This window comes from Cherax quadricarinatus, chromosome 21 (assembly GCF_038502225.1).
Source record: "Cherax quadricarinatus isolate ZL_2023a chromosome 21, ASM3850222v1, whole genome shotgun sequence".
Taxonomy (NCBI): Eukaryota; Metazoa; Arthropoda; class Malacostraca; order Decapoda; family Parastacidae; genus Cherax; species Cherax quadricarinatus.
Window position 1 is genome coordinate 42442128 of NC_091312.1, and position 21979 is coordinate 42464106.

A 21979-nucleotide genomic window follows, 5' to 3' on the forward strand; every position below is an offset into this window, starting at 1 on the left:
GGTGGGGCCTGGGATGGTGGGGCCTGGGATGGTGGGGCCTGGGATGGTGGGGCCTGGGATGGCGCGGCCTCGGATGGTGTGGCCAGGTCTGGTGTGGCCTGGTCTGGTGTAGCTTGGGATGGTGTCGCTTGGGATGCTGTGGCCTGGGATGCTGTGGCCTGGGATGCTGTGGCGTGGTCTGGAATTGTGTAGCTTGGGATGATGTGGCCTGGGATGGTGTAGCTTGGGACAGTGTGGCCTGGGATGGTGTAGCTTGGGATAGTGTGGCCTGGGATGGTGTAGCTTGGGATAGTGTGGCCTGGGATGGTGTAGCTTTGGATAGTGTGGCCTGGGATGGTGTAGCTTTGGATAGTGTGGCCTGGGATGGTGTAGCTTGGGATGGTGTGACCTGGGATAGTGTAGCTTGGGATATTGTGGCCTGGGATGGTGTGGCCCGCTACAATATGATTGCTGTAATATCCTGACAGTGTAGCGAGTACTGCTGCAACATCCTTGCACAGTGTTGTGAGTGCTACCACAACACTGGGATGAACGTCGTCACGTTCACCAAACGTTTATCAGAATTTTTCCGATCGGTTTCCCGAGCACCCGCCATTTTTCATAGTGTGATAAACGGCCGTGAATGATGCTGATTGTGTGTGTGTGTGTGTGTGTGTGTGTGTTAGTTACCATTTTGTCCTAGGCACATGTCGATTAGACACTAGGCCTGTTGTATATGAGTACGTGTGTGTGTGTGTGTGTGTGTGTGTGTGTGTGTGTGTGTGTGTGTGTGTGTGTGTGTGTGTGTGTGTGTGTACTCACCTAATTGTGGTTGCAGGGGTCGAGACTCGGCTCCTGGCCCCGCCTCTTCACTGATCGCTACTAGGTCCTCTCTCTCTGCTTCCTGAGCTGTATCATACCTCTTCTTAAAACTATGTATGGTTCCTGCCTCCACTACTTCACTTGCTAGGCTATTCCACTTCCTGACAACTCTATGACTGAAGAAATACTTCCTAACGTCCCTGTGACTCGTCTGAGTCTTCAGCTTCCAGTTGTGACCCCTTGTCCCTGTGTCCCCTCTCTGGAACATCCTATCTCTGTCCACCTTGTCTATTCCCCCCCAGTATCTTGTATGTCGTTATCATGTCTCCCCTGACCCTTCTGTCCTCCAGTGTCGTCAGTCCGATTTCCCTCAACCTTTCCTAGTACGACATTCCCCTGAGCTCTGGGACTAGCCTTGTTGCAAACCTTTGTACTTTCTCTAACTTCTTGACGTGCTTGACCAGGTGTGGGTTCCAGACTGGTGCTGCATACTCCAGTATGGGCCTAACGTACAAAGTCTACAGTGTTTTGAACGATTCCTTATTAAGGTATCGGAACGCTATTCTCAGGTTTGCCAGGCGCCCGTATGCTGCAGCAGGTATTTGGTTGATGTGCGCCTGTGTGTGTGTTAGTTACCATTTTGTCCTAGGCACATGTCGATTAGACACTAGGCCTGTGTGTGTGTGTGTGTGTGTGTGTGTGTGTGTGTGTGTGTGTGTGTGTGTGTGTGTGTGTGTGTGTGTGTGTGTGTGTGTAAGAGTATGTGAATAAGTGTGTGATAGGGATGAAGAGAAAGTCAGAGACAGAGGGGGGGGGGGCAGGAGGGAGAGAATACGGATGTCTGGTAAAACAGAGAATAACTTTCCTTCCATAACTCAAAATATATGAAACAACGGAAATCACTGGAGACATTACCACCAGTTATGTGAACAAGATTCAATTGGCGGCTTAAGACACACACAAAACCGAAGGCAATAAGAGAAATAAGTAATTTTCTTTCTTATTATGTTTGTCTTTCTCTTCAACCCACCCCCTTTCCTAATTTTTTTTTACACAGGGTTTGACAAGGTTAGGTTAAGGATTCCTAACTTTATTGACAATCTATGAGCTCCTACCTACATCAGCTCATTTAAAAGTCTTTATATTGTTATGAGGCATAAAAGTGGGGAACAGGATGAACTTGGAGTCATCTATGGGCCAGCAATTTCATTTGATCAGTTGACTTTATACCGTTGATACCATTATGCTCTACGAACATGTTCCAGACTCAAGTCATCCTAGGAATAAATGATATCAGATGAAGTGATGTTTTTGGGAAGTGTACAGCCAGAGTGAAGTTTGCTGCTTGCTGCCCGTCTTGCTGTGTAGAAGCTCACTTTTCGCTGTCCTCGGAGTGGAGCCAGGTGTGGTACTTTGACAATAATGGCCTTGTACATAACAGTAAGGCCACCCACATTCCTCCGGTGTTGAAGGCTCTGGTGAAATGACAGATTTATCCAAGAGATGAAGTGTCTTTTGCTCTGTTCACTTCTCTCAGTCACATGAAATGAGAGGTAGGCAATCTAAGAAAGTGTAGCATACTCAAGGTGTGAACGTACTTGCGTCTTGTATAAGATCTTGCATCCTCTACTGTCCTCCACCGTCGAGCGGATGGAATATACGTTGAAGTGCTGGTAGCGTTGTTTGCAAGATTTACAGCGTGGTTCTTCATGGTCAGCTTGGAGTCAGTTTTCATCACAAGGATATCAACTTCGTCCCCGGGTACCAACACTCTCCCATTCATAATTTCTACTGCTCCGGCATTACCATCAAGATGCCTAGAGACCATCATCATTTGTGTTTTCTCAGGAGATAATGTTACCTGCCATCGGTTTACCCAGGTTGATATAGATGTAAGCTGGTGATTGATGCTGCTTAGAGCAGGTGGCATTTCCTCTCTTGGGTAAGTAAACGGAGTACAATTATCTGCATATGCATTGGATTCTGGGATGAGATGAAGGTTATTGAAGTAGACATTCCATAACAATGGCCCAAACACACTTCCCTGTGGAACACTTGCCTTAGTAGGATGTCCTGCTGACTCTGTTCCATTGAGAACTATACTTAGAGATATACCTTGAAGGTAATCACTGAGGATGCAAGGTGTAGAACCTGAAATTCCCAGTGCTTGAAGTTTTGCCAAGAGTTCTTGGTGCCATATTAGGTCGCAAGCACCAGCAATGTACAGTGATACTACACAGCTGACTTTCCATTCATCCAACCTCTCTCTCTCTCTTTTCCTCTCCCTCTCTCCCTCCCCCCCTTTCTCTCTCCCTTTTTTTTTTTACACATTTACGTTAGATCCCTCTCTTGCACTAGCTTCCTCCATCAGCTCTTCAAGCTTTTCTTTTGACTCTTCGTGTTACCACTCGCATTTTCTTTCTCCTCTTTTTTTATCTTATCTTCATTGTTCTTAGTCACAGGGTTGTATCAGTTAGGAACACTACTTGTGACAGCTATATTCAGGTATAGTGATCAATATTGCAAGCAAGATCTATTTTACCTACATCAGTCTCATTTAAAAGCTTTCATGTGTTGATGAGACATACAAGTAGGAACAGATGAATATAGCTATCAATAAGTAGGTCCTAGCTTTCACCTTTCAAACTGATTTATCTCTTACATGCCTTTGCTGTACAAACCTTCTCTCTTCCTTTCCTTCCCTCCCTCCTCTCTTCTCTTCCCTTTCCTTTCCTTTCCCACGTCTCTACACTCACTCCCAATCTTCACTCTTCTCTTTCCTCCTCTTTATCTGTCCATCTTCTCCTTTTTTCTGTCTCAGATCTACACACCATTACAAGAAATTTATTATCTTCATCTTGATATTATCCTTCCTTTTTTCTTCTTTATTTCTATTATCTTTTCTCTCTTCCTCTTTTTCATTATTTTCATTTATTTTTCCTCTCTTATTTTTTACTTTTCCTGTGTTTCTCTCTAATTTTCTCCATATTTCCTTAAACTCATTCCTCTTTCGTATTTCTGATTCCTTTCTTTTATCATTTCCTATTATCTCTTTCGCTTTCTGTTCATCTTAATAACTATATTTTACCTCCCTTTTTCCCTTACTTCCTCCCCCATCCATTCATACATTTTTCTCATTACTTTTCTTGATTTCTCAGTTATGTTCATCTCTTTTTTTTTTGCTATGCATTTCGCATTCACTTATATTTTTTACTCTAACATTTACTCCACATTCCCCCTTCCAAACTTTGTTTTCATGCATTTCGTTGCTTTTTTTTCTCTCTTCTCTCCTTTCCACTCTGTGTCACTCATTTCATTCTTCATTTCCTCCCTCTTTTCCAGCTTCTCCCCTTCTTTATCACTCTTGCCTTGACGTACTCGTCCAGGAGAAGAGGAAAAACAACATTTTACCACAGTACGTTAGCATCCGTGGCAGAGCATTCACGAGACTCCACGGGAGTTTAGACTAGCGCAGTAACTCTCAAGACAGGGTTGGTGGCAGAGATGAGTAACTCTCAGACAGTTGAGACGCTCGCGTGAAGACGAGGAGTTGGGAAAGAGGCGAAGCAGAAGAGTAACTCTCAGGGCGGGTGAGGCGTGATCGAGGACAGTGATACAAACTTGAGGATGTACTCATGTGTGTATATTCAAGAGGATATATGTCAGTAGCAGTGAGTGGTGTGTGGTGAGTGGTGTGGTGGGTGTGGTGGTGGTGTGTGTGGTGTGGGTGGTGATGACTCTGTGGTGTGGTGGTGGTGGTGTGATGGTGGTCGTGGTGTGTGGGGTGGTTGGTGGTGTGGTGGGTGTGTGGGTGGTGGTGGTGGTGGTGGTGGTGATGGTGGTGGTGGTGTGATGGTGTGGTGGTGGTGGTGGTGTGGTGGTGGTGTGGTGTGGTGGTGATGGTGGTGGTGTGTGGTGATGGTGGTGGTGGTGGTGGTGGTGGTGGTGGTAATGGTGGTGAAGGTGATGGTGATGGTGGTGGTGGGGGTGGTGAAGGTGATGGTGGTGGTGGTGATGGTGGTGGTGGTGGTGGTGGGTGATGGTGATGGTGGTGGTGGTGGTGTGGGTGTGGTGGTGGTGGTGGTGTGATGGTGGTGTGGTGGTGGTGGTGTGGTGGTGGTGGTGATGGTGGTGGTGGTGATGGTGGTGGTGGTGGTGGTGGTGGGTGTGGTGTGGTGGTGTGGTGGTGGTGGTGTGGTGGGTGTGGTGGTGGTGGTGAGTGGTGTGGTGGTGGGTGTGTGTGGTGGTGGGGGGTGGTGGTGGGTGAGGGTGGTGGTGATGGTGGTGGTTGGGGTGATGGTGGTGGTGGGTGGTTGGTGGTGGGTGATGGTGGTGGTGGTGGTGGTTGGTGGTGGTTGGTGGTGGGTGATGGTGGTGGTGGTTGGTGGTGGGTGATGGTGGTGGTTGGTGGTGGGTGATGGTGGTGGTGGTTGGTGGTGGGTGATGGTGGTGGTGGTGGTGGGTGATGGTGGTGGGTGATGGTGGTGGGTAGTGGTGCTGGAGGCGGCGGCGGCGGCTGTGGTGGTGGGTGGTGGCGGCGGCGGCTGTGGTGGTGTGTGGTGGAGGGTGGTTGTGGTTGGTGGTGGAGGATGGTTGTGGTTGGTGGTGGAGGATGGTTGTGGTTGGTGGTGGAGGATGGTTGTGGTTGGTGGTGGAGGATGGTTGTGGTTGGTGGTGGAGGGTGGTTGTGGTTGGTGGTGGAGGATGGTTGTGGTTGGTGGTGGAGGATGGTTGTGGTTGGTGGAGGATGGTTGTGGTTGGTGTTGGAGGGTGGTTGTGGTTGGTGGTGGAGGGTGGTGGAGAGTGCTGGTGGAGAGTGGTGGTGGTGGTGGCTGTGGTAACCTGTTCGTGGAGTAATGGATTCTGACCACTGTGGCGCAGATTTGTGCCAACCTGCATATATTATATATCAGTTTTTGAAAGGGATGGATTGGTAAGGTAGTTGATCTCTGACAGATGACCAAAGGCTCCAGTAGCGCGTCATCCTGGGACTATGACCAGCGTCAGGAAGCATTTGTCCTGTTTTTTGACAAATCTTACCTAACGTAACCTGTGCATTGTGGTGCGAAACTCTCTCTCTCTCTCTCTCTCTCTCTCTCCCTTTCTCTCTCTCCCTTTCTCTCTCTCCCTTTCTCTCTCTCCCCCTTTCTCTCTCTCCCCTTCCTCTCTCTCCCCCTTTCTCTCCCCCCTCTCTCTCTCTCTCCCCCTCTCTCTCTCTCTCCCCCTCTCTCTCTCTCTCCCCTCTCTCTTCTCTCTCCCCTCTCTCTCTCCTCTCTCTCTCTCTCTCCTCCTCTCTCTCCTCTCTCTCTCTCCCCTCTCTCTCTCTCTCCCCCTCTCTCTCTCTCTCTCTCCTCCCTCTCTCTCTCTCTCTCCTCTCTCTCTCTCCCCCTCTCTCTCCTCTCCCCTCCTCTCTCTCTCTCTCCTCTCTCTCTCTCCTCCCCTCTCTCCTCTCCTCTCTCTCCTCCTCTCCTCTCTCTCTCTCTCCTCTCTCTCTCTCTCCTCTCTCTCCCTCTCTCTCCTCTCTCTCTCTCTCTCCCCCTCTCTCTCTCCCCCTCTCTCTCCCCCTCTCTCTTTCTCTCATATACACCTATGCAGTTCTTTTTTATAAATTTATGTTGTCTAGGGTTGACCTCTAGCTCATGAACCCTAATTAATTTTTGTTTAACTGAAGTTATTTTCCAACTACTTATATTCCTGACTGTGTACCGTTAGCCCAGCCTCCACTATCTCAACGTAGGACGAAAGGACTAGTGCAAAGTGTGGCATTTGATCTTAATACAATTAAATATCCGTGTTAAAGATCTGAATCTTATCAGAAGACGCATTCACAGCTTATTGTAATGAAACTAATATCCCAATTTCTTAAACAAAATGGGGGTAATTGGCAGTGCACGGTCCTAAACCAATTTGAAACTTTGAAGTTAATCAGAAGAAATATTCTCTAGTTCTTGTACAGAAATTGGCATTTGAAAATACACGAAAACTAAGTTTGAATCCGGTTCGAAGTTTTCTTCTGAACTTATCGGATATCTTGAGAACTTAACAATTGCAGATTATCGCATGATAATGAATAATTGATTTTTTTTTAATTTTTGATTGAAACTGGCAAATAGACACTTTTTTTTTTTTTTTTATTATCACACTGGCCGATTCCCACCAAGGCAGGGTGGCCCGAAAAAGAAAAACTTTCACCATCATTCACTCCATCACTGTCTTGCCAGAAGGGTGCTTTACACTACAGTTTTTAAACTGCAACATTAACACCCCTCCTTCAGAGTGCAGGCACTGTACTTCCCATCTCCAGGACTCAAGTCCGGCCTGCCGGTTTCCCTGAGCCCCTTCATAAATGTTACTTTGCTCACACTCCAACAGCACGTCAAGTATTAAAAACCATTTGTCTCCATTCACAAATTACCTTACGCAAATTCACTCCAAAAAAATTCTTTCATTAATACACCTGGGTTTAAAGTTTGAAGCAAATCAGAAGAGGCATTCTCCAGATGATGATCGGAAACCAATATGCTTCCCCAATAAATAGCAAATCTAATACAATCCAAAAATTACGGTCAGGTTTATAATAAAAAAAAAACCTCTGGTGCTAATAGTTTGCAGCCTACCCAAATATGCATTCTCCAGAAATGGAACAGAATTCAGCAATTTCATGTTTATTATCCTTCTCATACACACATCAACCTTTGATAACTTTAACCGATCGGATGAAGAGATCTCAAGTTATACACAAAAATGTTGGGAAAAAAAATCAGGCATCCACATAGTGTCTCAGGAAAAACTCGTCGAGTCGCTGCCCGGACGCTGGAATAGAGAGACGGGAAGGGGGGAAGGATAGTAATGATCATAACATTCTAAATGCTCTGAGAAATAGACAAGATAAACACTGACATGGGTGAACAAGAACAGGAAGATGGAGATGAATGTGCATGCGTCTCTCAGACACGGTAAAAACGTTTTACCTGCGTTAAAATAATGAAATGCTAAAGTCTGAAAACGCAGAAACGTTAGAGACTATAGTATAAGTAGAAGCTTATCACAACACGCAAAAAATATGTTTAAAATAATATCGACCAAGAGGGAATTAACAGGTACACCCAAGAGCTGTAGCTTAAAACACTAAGTCATCTTGGAATATAAACAAGTTAGTGTCTGATCAGGTACCAAGAATTCGTGAAGATATGTTTATAAGTGGTCAGGTTTTCTCTTTGAAATTATATTACCCATTCTGCTGTCTTATTCTATTTGAAGGGAAAATTTAAAAACAATTCTCTAATGACAAATAATCTAATCAGTTTGTTGGTACAATGGTACATCCGCTTCCAGCCCAGACTGAGGGAGCATCCACAAGACCAAAAGTGGTCCTGCTGACATATTCCCATAGTGAAGAACATGATTTCAATAACAGTTGATAATATTTCTGCGGAGAGCGAACGCTTCTCTAGCTGTAAAAAATATATGTAGGGATCAGAGAACGCCTAGGAAATGAGAGGTAATCAAATCTGATCCTAGAAAATGAAAGAAGCTTAGATTTCTTGGATCAAGAGTCTTTTACCGACATTATGGTTCCTCCCTCGAAGGGGCTAGCGGTAAGAGTTCCGTGTTCCTAGTCCCTCCCTGAGCACTTGCTTCCGCCCTCAGACCATTCACTGACGTTTTATTACAGCTTGTTAACAATTGTCCCAATTTCACACACTGATACAGCTGGTGGACTGGCTGCCCGTGTGCACACTTGTTACAGCAGTAACTGTGTCACAACGTCACACAAATTTGACCTGTTTCCCTTGCGTAAACCTGTGTTACTAACATACCTACCAACCCTTCGGGTAGGTAGGTATGTTAGTAACATATTACTCATTATTTGTATACACAAGTCTCGGAATTAACGTTTCAGTAAAAGTCTCGTTTCTCACATAGTTTATGGCTACAAATTGCATGTTAACACCAAAAATGTTTTTAACTACTTGACTAATGTATTTAACCTCTCTGCTAATTCATTCAGTCAGGGTCAAATGTCAAATGCAAGCCATTACAACATATGAGCATTTACATGCAATCTATTTAACCAATTTTATATTTACCTTGTTACTTAGAGTAATCCTTTCCTTTAATCCTTGTATCAGTAACACTTTCCACGCGACTCACAAATAATCCTCGTAATATCTCGCACCGTATAACACACACACCCGGTCACTACCTCATCCACAAGACAAACAATTACTGCCGACCGTTTGTAAGGATGACGCAGCTGAAATGAACCCGTTCACTCACACACACTCGAAACCAATGATTCATTTATTCGCGAAGAATGTTTTCCCAGATTACTTTAACCCGCCTTCAGTTTACGTGAACGTGCTACACGTTTGGCACTGTTTTAATTAAATACCTTTTGAAATTTGATTTGTAATATGAGCTTTAAAGATATTAGATATTTATTGCTGGATTTCGTCAGAGGTTAATGGAGATCATTGTTCTAAGTTACATTCTTATGAGTGACTCGAAGCTCCCGACACATATTCCAAGACTTTATATTTGCTACTGGATGTTTTATAAATAGAACTGAAGAAATATTGAGAACTCAGATTAAAGCGCTTGTCACTAACTTATACCGAATCGGTAAATGCATGAGAATAAATTCTGTATCTACAATTGTAATTTCAATAGTTATCATGTTGCATGTAGTAGCCAACAGATGGTATTGCTATAGATACAAATTCTATGGCCTTGTAGGACGTTTGTTTACAAATACTGCAGCGAACAGAGTAAATATATCGGACAATTTAGTTAGAGCTTTCAAATAAACCTATTCTTTTTTTTTTTGTAAAAAAAAAAAGTCAATGTATTTTTGTCGTCCCTGCAGATGAGCAAAATATTAGGGAGAATTGATAAAATCATAATCTTTTGTACAGAATTAAAACCTGTCCAGAGGAAGAGTTTGGGATTCAGAGACATTGCAGTTATTAATACCAAAAAAAGGCACAATACCGTGACTGGAACGATACACAAATAACCCGCACATAGAAGAGAGAAGCTTACAACGACGTTTCGGTCCGACTTGGACCATTTACAAAGTCACACTCTGACTTTGTAAATGGTCCAAGTCGGACTGAAACGTCGTCGTAAGCTTCTCTCTTCTATGTGCGGGTTATTTGCGTATTGCAGTTATTCTTTATGAAAAAAATGGCTACTACCAGAAATCACATTTCCGTTCACACGAATAACATATATTTTTAATATTTAATCATAAAATTTCATTCAGATTCATCTGAGATGATATTTCGTTTCATATATGCGCACTGAGGTATATATGAAATAATCCTATAATAATGTCATATATATACGACCCTGATGGGAAGACTGAGACACTTGTGCAACATTTGGGAATCTGTATTGAGAAAACCTTACGTCAGTCAGGGGCTTCTTTAGTCCAGTACAGAGATGAGCAGTGTTAGATAAGGAGGAGTTTGAAGCAGTCAGTCCCTCAGCTTGGAATCGATGTGTTCAATCAATCAAGATTGATGGATTGAACACACCGACTCCAGGCTGAGGGACTGATTAACTCATTCTCCTAATCTTACACCGTTCTTCTCTATATTGGACTGAAGAAGCCTCTGGATGGTGAAACGTTTCCTCAATAAAGGTTACCGAACGATACACAAGTGACTAGTTTTTCAGTTTGTCGTTTTTTGAAGATTGAGACACTTATGCAACATATAGGAATCTTTATTCAGGAAACGTTTCGCCACACAGTGGCTTCATCAGTCCAATACAAAGTAGAAAGGCGAAACGTTTCCTGAATAAAGATTCCCATATGTTGCATAAGTGTCTCAATCTTCAACTTGTCGGTTTTTCAAACCATTCATCGCAATTGTCGTTTTTTAAAACTATTTCCATCATTTTCCTAAAATGGTCTCGTATATTTTATTGAAACAATGTGTTCATGTTGAAGCTTCATATCACATGACTATACAACAGTATCTCACACTTAAAGTGTATCCTTACAAGATAAGGAATAAAATACTGTATATTACTTCACCAACATGTCATCTGGTTCATGGGTAAATTATGGAAAGAAATATTTTCTTGAGAAATATTTTGTATAACGCATTTAATCACATACTTACAAACTACTGTATTTTAGGTATATTTTTCTGTCATTTTAGTGTTGGAACATTCATGATACAGTTGTATCCTGTATGAATGATAATACTCAAAGTATGATAGATTGGGGATCTTAATGAGCCAGCACCTTCCAGTTCACAGTGTGTGACCACCGTCAACATAATTGAGAGAGTAGCTGTCGTCAACTTGTTACGATACAGGTCTACAAAGACATCTTCTAATATCCAACCTGTTGTGTTAATGTGTGTGACGAGTACTTCTCCGTAGATCTAAAGGCGGAAAAGCGCAACAAGAGAAGAAACTGATTTCGCCGACCTGTTGAAACTCGAAGGAATTTCTTCTTATAGACGAAAACAAGGCTGAACGTTCCTCGTTCTTGGTGATAATAACTACTACACCCACCGACGCTCCGTCAGACAAACTAAAAATTCTTACACATCACACTAATGTTAGTGTAGGCAGAGACGAGAGGTGTGGGGTCTTGATCCAAGCACGCAGGATGTTGACAGTCGATTCTTTTTCCTGCACTTAGCAAATACTATGAAGATAAGGAAGTACGAAGGTTTTAGCATGAACAGTTGCACAGATGTACCATGAGTGAATTGACAACAGATGAGTTCCTCAACATCACTGAAAGTTGTTGTATTTGGTGACGGGAGTTACCAGACCACCCGTAAGATAGCAAGTCAGACAGAGTTTTACTCGCACTTAAGAGAGGAACATTAGTATGACTTTTCGGTTTACCGTGAACCTTTGTCCTATTGCAACTGAACAAATAAAACGGAAAGAATGCCAGAAAGTAAAAGAGGGGAGGGAAGAGGAGGGGCAGTAGCATTAGTAGCAGTAGTGGTGGTGGTGGTGCCAGGAGTGCTAGTGGTGGTGGTGCCAGGAGTGCTAGTGGTGGTGATAGTCGTAGCAGTGTATGGGTACAATAATGTTTATAAAGTAGTAGGGGTGTTGGTAATGGTAAAACGCGTGGCATCAGTACTAGTAGTAGTAGTGAAAGAATAGTTTCAGAAGTGGTTGTATAAATGAACAAGAAAGGAACACTGTAGGAGGGCTACTGGCCCATGGGCGGAAGAACGGAACCCCTCTCGGGACAAACCCCCTACGGTATAAAAACCCATGACAAACAAAAACCCTCGGGGCAAACCCCTTATGGCATAAAAAGCCCACAAGATTAAAAAAAAGAAAAAAAAACTCGAGACAATCCCCTCCCGGAATAAAAAAAACTCAGCACAAACAACTCTTAGGAGAAAACCCACCAAGGCAGAAGACAGCAAAAGAGAAGAAAACACATTAATTCTACCATTATTATTATGTAATTACTGCTACTCTTTCTCTACTATTACGTCTTCCATTCTTTTACTATTACCACTACTGCTGTTGCTTCCTCAACTACTACTAATAAAACTGCTGCGCTGCTGCTGCTGTTGCTGCTACTACTACTACGACTACTATTACTACATTTACCTCAATCACCACTACTACTAGTCCTACTACTGCTAATAGTAGTGCTACTACTACTACTAATGCTGCTGCTCCTTCCGTCCTTCATTTAGTCTTGCGGCATGATAACAGTATGTTACGTTTTATTCGGCTTACGTTACACCCATAAAAGAATGTCTCCGGACCAGCGAACCAGGTGCTATGGATTTAACGAGAAGTGTCCCCATCGTTATACCAATAACTTGGCTCAACCCACCAACCACAATGAAGCTCGTCAAAGCTGTGCAGCGATGTGGGATACTCGTGAAACAACTTTGGCAGACTTACCTTCCTAACTGGTAGCAATGGCTATCACTGTCTCTTGTGCTCGCATTGTCCTCATTGTACATAGTTGTAAATACTGTACATAGACTATATACATATATATATATATATATATATATATATATATATATATATATATATATAATGTATATATATATATATATATATATATATATATATATATAATGTTATTGTTCAATACCACGGACGAGTGGTATTGAACAATAAAAACACTGCACTAGCCAAGGATTCGAACGCATGTTGTATTGGCCTGCCTCATGGTAAGCAAGAACTACATGACGCTTTAAACCACAGGACCACCAAACCCTACAACCCAGACAGGAATGAGAATGAAATTAGCTTAGAAGCTCCCACACCTCCGTATGCCCTCGTATGGCGGCCCAACAGCTAGCTCTGCTGGCTGTGCCATTCTTGTAGGGTTGGGTGGTCCTGTGGTTTAAAGCATCATGTGGTTCTCGCTTACCATGAGGCAGGCCAGAACAACATGGGTTCGAATCCTTGGCTAGCACAGTGTTGTTACTGATATATATATATATATATATATATATATGTCGTGCCGAATAGGCAGAACTTGCGATCTTGGCTTAAATAGCAACGTTCATCTTGCCATATAGGACAAGTGAAAATTTGTGTATGCAATAATTTCACCAAAATCATTCTGAACCTAACGAAAAAAAATATATTTCACTGTGTTTGTTTAGTATTAAATTATTGTAAACACATCTAAAATATATTTAGTTGGGTTAGGCTAAAATAAATTGTTCTTGTTATAATAAGGTTAGGTAAGTTTTCTAAGTTCCTTTTGGTGCAAAATTATAAATTTTGCATCAGCATTAATGAAAAAAATATATCTTTAAACATATAAGAGAAAATTTAGAAAGGAATTAATTTTAAATGAGTTCTTGCTAATTGACCAGTTTTACATATTCGGCACGACATTATATATATATATATATATATATATATATATATATATATATATATATATATATATATATATATATATATATATATAAACAACACTGCGCTAGCCAAGGATTCGAACCCATGTTGTACTGACCCGCCATTGTGAACGAGAACCACATGACGCCTTAACCCACAGGACCACCCAATCTTACAAGAACCAAGCACCCAGGCAAGTTAGGTGTGTTACTCTTGGTCCGAGGACATACAGTGGTGTGGGAGCTTCCAAGCTAATTTCATTCTCATCCCTGTTTGGTGTACTAGCCTACGAGCAGCATATATCCTTGTATATTATTGTAACCACGAACTAAAGCTCCCACACCTCCGTATGTCCCCGGACCAAGAGTAACATACCTAGTTTGGATGGGTGCTTGGTTAATTAGCAAGAACTCGTTTAAGATTTATTCGTCTTTAAATTTTATCTTATTACCTGGAGTTTACCTGGAGAGAGTTCCAGGGGTCAACGCCCCCGCGGCCCGGTCTGTGACCAGGCCTCCTGGTGGATCAGAGCCTGATCAACCAGGCTGTTACTGCTGGCTGCAAGCAATCCAACGTACGGGCCACAGCCCGGCTAGTCAGGTACCGACTTTAGGTGCTTGTCCAGTGTCTGCTTGAAGACAGCCAGGGGTCTATTGGCAATCCCCCTAATGTATGCTGGGAGGCAGTTGAACAGTCTCGGGCCCCTGACACTGTATTGTCTTTCTGCCTGCTAGTGACACCCCTGCTTTTCATTGGGGGGATGTTGCATCGTCTGCCGAGTCTTTTGCTTTCGTTGTGAGTGATTTTCGTGTGCAGGTTCGGTACTAGTCCCTCTAGGATTTTCCAGGTGTATATAATCATGTATCTCTCCCGCCTGCGTTCCAGGGAGTACAGGTTCAGGAACTTCAAGCGTTCCCAGTAATTGAGGTGTTTTATCTCCGTTATGCGCGCCGTGAAAGTTCTCTGTACATTTTCTAGGTCAGCAATTTCACCTGCCTTGTAAGGTGCTGTTAGAGTGCAGCAATATTCCAGCCTAGATAGAACAAGCGTCCTGAAGAGTGTCACCATGGGCTTGGCATCCCTAGTTTTGAAGGTTCTCATTATCCATCTTGTCATTTTTCTAGCAGATGCGATTGATACAGTGTTATGGTCCTTGAAGGTGAGATCCTCCGACATCACTCCCAGGTCTTTGACGTTGGTTTTTCGCTCTATTTTGTGGGAGGAATTTGTTTTGTACTCTGACGAAGTTTTAATTTCCTCACGTTTACCATATCGGAGTAATTGAAATTTCTCATCGTTGAACCTCATATTGTTTTCTGCAGCCCACTGAAAGATTTGGTTGATGTTCGCCTGGAGCCTTGCAGTGTCTGCAATGGAAGACACTGTCATGCAGATTCGGGTGTCATCTGCAAAGGAAGTCACGGTGCTGTGGCCGACATCCTTGTCTATGTCAGATATGAGGATGAGAAACAAGATGGGAGCGAGTACTGTGCCTTGTGGAGCAGAGCTTTTCACCGTAGCCGTCTCAGACTTTACTCTGTTGACTGCTGCTCTTTGTGTTCTGTTTGTGAGGAAATTATAGATCTACCAATTTTCCTGTTATTCCTTTAGCATGCATTTTGTGCGCTATTACGCCATGGCCACACTTGTCGAAGGCTTTTGCAAAGTCTGTGTATATTACAACTGCATTCTTTTTGTCTTCTAGTGCATCTAGGACCTTGTCGTAGTGATCCAGTAGCTGAGACAGACAGGAGCGACCTGCTCTAAACCCATGTTGCCCTGGGTTGTGAAATTGATAGGTATACGTTCAAAGTTTTTTTTTTTCATTTATGTTAATATAAAAATTAATAATTTTGCATCCTAACAGCCTTAGAAAACTTACCTAATCTTTTTATGATAAGCGCAATTTAATTTAACTTAATCAAACTAAATATGTTTTAGATAAGTTTACAATAATTTAATAATAAACAAACACAATGAAATATTTTTTTTCCGTTAGGTTCAGAATGATTTTTGCGAAATTATTGCAGACACAAATTTTCGCTTGTCTTTTTCGGCAGGAAGGGCGTTCCTTTTTCAGCCAAAATCGCAAGTTTTACCTATTCGACACGACATATATATATATATATATATATATATATATATATATATATATATATATATATATAATATATATATATATATATAATATATATATATATATATATATATATATATATATATATATATATATATATATATATATGCAAAACAACCACTCTGAAAGAATAGAGAAATTCCAAGCGCTTTCGTGACTACTCACATTATCAAGGAACTATGATAATGTGAGTAGTCACGACAGCGCTTGGAATTTCTCTATTCTTTCAGAGTGGTTGTTTTGCATATTCTGAAATCACCTGTTTACTGTAATCTTATTGCACATATATATATATATATATATATATATATATATATATATATATATATATATATATATATATATATATATATTTATGTATATATATATATATATATATATATATATATATATATATATATATATATATATATATATATATATATATATATATATATATATATATACTATGTACAGTAAATACCAACTTATTTTTTGTGAAGGAAATACAATCATTTATTCTCTGTTGCCTTTGCTCGTTCCTAAGTGATTATCTTGCTATGGCAAGGTGTACAACTCAATAGTCTACACCTATACTAATAAATCTTCCGGCCTTCTCTGCCTTTTTCTCATTTAGTTGTCTCTGAGATTTTATCCCATCAGATTATGGAATAGATCGAAACAGATATCGAGGGTTGGAAACACCACTACGTCACACAAGAAGCAACAAAGGCTTGTCTAGAATGGCTACACTCTATAAACTGAAAAAACAACAACAGATGCGGAATACAGCTTAACTGTGTTTGTAAGTGCACTGCTGTGTGTTGTAGGACTGTGAACTTTCTAATACAAAAATAAACTGAAAGCCTCGTATGTTTTCTTTTATTCTCTAACATTTTATATGCACCGTATTTTCTTCATTCTAAAATTCTGAAGAACTGTTAGATTTAAGACAATTTTAATAATATGATAAAGATTATTGTATTAAACAATAGATCTCACTAAAGTAAAAAGCGATCATTTTGAAAAATGGTGACCATTAACGCCATGGAACGAGTCTGCAAATGGCCAAACATTTTTCAAATGGCATGTACAATATCTGTTCAAAACTGCATGTCTTTATCATCAGTGCCACAATTACTTGACCTGCCTTTAGTACTATTGTGAACGCCAAGCAATTTTTAAATTTACCACCAAAATTAACTTAGCCACCTGACCTTGCAATAATTTGCATAACATGGCACATATCAGCTAACTTTTCAAAATGTGGCCTGACTTCAGTTTGTAACATACAATTACGTTAGCCTCCAACTGATTTCTCAGAATAAAATCTTGATTCTTTTTGTTTCTTCGTGAGTCGCGAGATCTCTCCCCAGTTGTACACTTCTGTTCTCAGTGCACACTATCTGTACAGTTTACTATCTGTACTGAAAATTTGAAGTTAATGACAAGAGTCATTTCATTATTTATCGAATGTTAATTAATATCCAATTTTTCAAAGATGGCAAATTTGGCACCTACACAACCCGAAATGATTTCGAACCTTCCACTATGAAAGATACACCAGCTTTGAAAGTTTATACCCAATCAGAAGAGTCATTCTCAAGTTGTCTCTCAGATACCAGCTTCACAAAATGCACCAACACTTTTAAGTTTGAAGCTCCTCGGAAATTGCATTCTCTAATTATTGGTGTTGAGTATCTGAAGCTGATCAAATAAGGCCTTCACAAATCATCGCATGAAAACCAGTATTTACGTTTTTCACAATTTCTTAAATGAAATTGGGAAATTGGCTCCTATAGAGCTTAGAATCAACCTTTTCCTGCGCAAGATTTACCGGTGCCTGATGTTTTAAGTTGATCAGAAGAGAAAATCTCCAGTTACCGCACGGAAAACTGTTTACAGCAAATGGTGAATCAAGACTAACACAACAGAAAAGTTAATGCGAAGTTTCCTTTGATAAAAACAGCGCTAAAAAAATTGAAGCCATCCAAAGAAAGTATTGTACAATTATCATTCAGAATCCAATAATTCCACGTTTATTACTACATAAGTCAAGTGGTAAATTTGGAGCTGTACGAACCAAACGAAAGACGTATTATCCTATTCATAAGATGCATCAGTTATTAAATACTGAAGCCGTCCAGAAGAGGCATACTCAAGTTATTTTACAGAAAAAAATACAATATAATTTAAAAAAGAAGAGGCAGATTAGCACTTTGGTACTCAACAATCTCATCCTTTTTCTGAGTAGCACACACCAGTGATGACTGAAGGCGATCAGAGAGGCTGTCACAAGTTATCATTAGGAAATCGAAATCTGGTAAGGGTAATATAAAACTGACCAGAGGACACCTAGACATACCAATAGTTTCATGAGCTTTTCCCTAGTTATAGTCAGTCTGCGCACAAAATTTGAAGCCAATTGGATGAAGCATTCTCAAGTTTTGAAAAACTTAGAGGAGGACAAGAACACTGCTACAAGGTATATGACCAGCTCTGAAAAAAAAAATTACTGCTCACTGAACTGCTGAGGTTTGAACCCATTGTAAGTCAGTCCTGGAAATGACAGGACAGCGTGTTAAAAACTGTACCTTGCCGGCCAGTGAAGATTCATTTAAATATATATATTTCTTACACAGTTATTAGCACGGGCCCCACTGTGAACACAATGAAGGTTTCTACCTACACCTGTGACACTAGCATGGAGGCAGAAAGCTCTAGCTCATGTCCCTTCAAAGTCTTTATAAAGGACTTGGGAAATCGTGACAATATATTTTTTTACAATTTCAAGAATCATTTTTAAGAATTCGCTGAATTCCTTAAACATAAAAATCCCTAAAAAACGCTAATTTTTTTGTTTCTTCTCTCATTTATGACATATTTAAAATTCCCCGTAAACATATAAAAAATATTTAAAACAAACTGGAATTTGCATACCTCTGATGAGCTACCAGACAGAAGATCTAATTAAGATACACCAGCGTTTAGGATCTGAAGGCGATCAGAAGAGCCAATCATCAGTAATTACATGGAAAAAACATTTCCTATTAATATTGGCCAATTAGAATTTACACATCCCAGCCTCAACATGTACCTCCTTCCATATAAAAGTCAATCATAGCTAAAAGATAGAAACGAATCATAAATATTTTCTAGGTGTTGCTCTGAATCCAAATATTCCAAGCTTATTAACTCTGTTAAGAAATTCGTATATACAAGTCATCTAAGCTTAAACGTGTTGGATTCTGTTTATCCGAAAGATACATTAACCATTAAAGACTGTTCAGAAAACTTACTGAAATTAATAACCTGAAATGAATACACTATTTTAAACATTAAATTGATACACTGGCACTTAAGAGTTTTAATAATAATCCCAACTTTTTTCGATGAAAGTATATATAAAACTAACCAAGAGCTGCATGGCTCTTTCCCTAATTGCTGTACACAAGCGTTGAAAATTTGAAGCCTATCGGATGAGGCATTCTCATGTTTCAAACGAATACTAAGAAGAAAATAAATTCGAGGAATGATGGGGATGCCTATCATCATTATTATTATTATTAGTAATAGTAGTAGCAGCATATTATTAACTTTATATTATAAACATATTATTATTATTATTATTTAGAGTGATAAGGAATTATTATTATTATGGTGGTTTTTGTTTTTAGAGAAGATTGAGCAAAATAAGATATTGTCTTGTCAGCTATTTTATTTTATTTTTATAGAGGGAAGCATGACGTCTTGATGAAGTCTTTACTAAGTCATGTAGATAAGAGGATGTCCATCTTAGCTCATCTTAGTTAATTAAACTCTAAATCTTCTGCCAGAGTTATTGTGAGGAGCCTCTCTTTTCCCTGGAACGGTTACTGTGAGGAACAACTTCCCCTGGCATAGTTACTGTGAAGAACTGCTTCCCCTGGCATAGTTACTGTGAAGAACTGCTTCCCCTAGCACAGTTACTGTGAAGAACTACTTTTCCTGGCACAGTTACTGTGAACATCTTTCCCTGGCACAGTTACTGTGAAGAACAACTTTCCCTGGCACAGTTACTGTGCGGAACAACTTTCCCTGGCACAGTTACTGTGCGGAACAACTTTCCCTGGCACAGTTACTGTGAGGAACAACTTTCCCTGGCACAGTTACTGTGAGGAGCAACTCACCGTCAAGAGAAGGAAACAGCAACAAAATGCAAGCATGGACAGACTAATTACATGTTTTCGCTTTCACATCAGCCTCGGTGTGCAACTGTCTGCTGAGGCTAAGAGCGGTGATAACTTTTAGGCTTGTCGGGAGACAGCTTGTCTGGCTGTCTGCATGTCTGGCTGTCTGGCTTTCTGTCACGCTTACTCGCTATTCTCAACTCTTTGTTTGTATGCCCTCTATCCTGCTAGCCTAACACTATAGATGGTTAGCTGTTCCACGATAGATGGTTAGTTGCTCCACTATAGGTGGTGAGTTGTTCCACGATAGGCGGTTAGTTGCTCCACGATAGGTAGTTGTTCCATGATAGGTGGTTAGTTTCTCCATGATAGTTAATAGTTCCAGGATAGATGGTGAGTTGTTCCACGATAGCTGGTTAGGTGTTCCACGAAAGCTGAACAGTGGTTCCACAATGGTTAGTTCCACAATAGATGGACAATTTTTGAACGAGGTGGCTAGTTGTTACAGAAGAGGACATTAGTTCCAAGAGAGGTGGTCATTAGTTCTATTAGAGATGGAATTTGCATTCCAAGAACACGGAGACGGCTGAGAATACTTAGTACACGTCTAGTACATCTCCGTGGCAACAAGATCTTGGCTACTAAGAGAGAGAGACAAACGGGTAAACAATCTTCGGACTCACCCGGGCTCACTAGTAGCAGAACCTACAGAGAAATCAGCAGTGAAACACAAGAGGTGCAGGAAATAGGAATTCACCCTCGAAGGCACCCAGCCATTTTTTCTGCTGTCACCGGAGGGGGCATACCACTGCCAACTTCTTGCGAGATTCCCGGTGTAATTACTACCACAAAAGGGGACATCAAGAAGGCCACTGTCGTAAAATAAGGAAATTGACAGACAAGATCACCAGATTTATTCTCGGAACCAGCAAGATCTCAGAACAAGCGAACACACACGTCATTCACCCAGCTACTCTTAGCTTGGTTCTGTTGGTTGTTATGTGCCTTATACAAGATCACAAAGCTACGTCCAAGCGATTGCCTCAATGTCCTACCTGTCTCAAGGGCAAGTACCATACACATCCATTAACTGGTGCCACTATGTGGTACCAGTCACTGGATGAATCCAAGTAGTAGCAGCAATATTGCTGGTGCTTTCTACCGAGTGTGGCACCAGGGTCTCATAGCAAAACTGCAAGCACTAGGTGTCGCCGGCTCTGCACTATGCCTCCTAAGTGATTACCTTCAAGGTTGATCTTTAAGTGAAGTTCTCAATGGGACAGAGTCAACAAGAAACACAAGTGGTGCAAGTGTTCCACAGGGAAGTGTGCTTGGGCCATTGTTATGGAATGTGTACTTCAATGACCTTCTTCAGTTCATCCCAGAATCCGATGCATATGCAGACGACTGTACTATGAAATTTACTTTTCCAGGAGAGGAAATGCCAGCTGCTCTAGGTTACATCAATCACCAGCTTACAGCTATATCAACCCAGGGAAAACGATGGCAGGTCACATTTGCTCCCGAGTAAAGAACAAATAATGATAGTCTGTTGGTACCATGATAGTAATGATGGCGCAATGGTAAGAAGGAACTGGAGAGTGATGGTACCCAGGGATGAAACAGATATCTTTGGGGTGAAATTTGACTCCAAACTATGAAGAACCACGTAGTAAATCGCTTAAACAAACCAGCAAAGAAGTAGATAGTAGAGGTTGCAAGATTCTGAACGAGGCACAAGTACGTTCACACCCTTGAGTATGCTCCACTTTCGTGGATTGCGTGCCTCTAATTTCATCTGTGACTTCTTAACAAAATAAAGAGAGAAAGACGGCCCATCTCACGCCTGGACACGGCCAGAACAGATCTGTCATTTCAGCAGAACCTTCAACACTGGAGGGATGTAGGTGGCCTTACCGTTATGTACAAGAGCAATACTGTCAAAGGACCACACTTGCCTCCACTCCGAGAACAGCGAGAAATGAGCTTCCACACAAGAAGATGGCAACAAACATCAACTACACTC

At 41.2% G+C, this 21979-nt stretch overlaps 1 protein-coding gene across 1 annotated transcript in view; it reads right to left on the reverse strand.

Moving 5' to 3' along the window:
- The window catches only part of cpx (synaptic transmission protein complexin), an 874417-nt gene extending 865405 nt beyond the window's left edge, over positions 1-9012 (reverse strand). The window contains exon 1 of the mRNA XM_070087414.1: positions 8892-9012. The gene's annotated coding sequence lies outside the window, so the exon portion shown is untranslated. The remainder of the gene's footprint in view (positions 1-8891) is intronic.
- Between the last annotated feature and the right edge of the window lie 12967 nt (positions 9013-21979).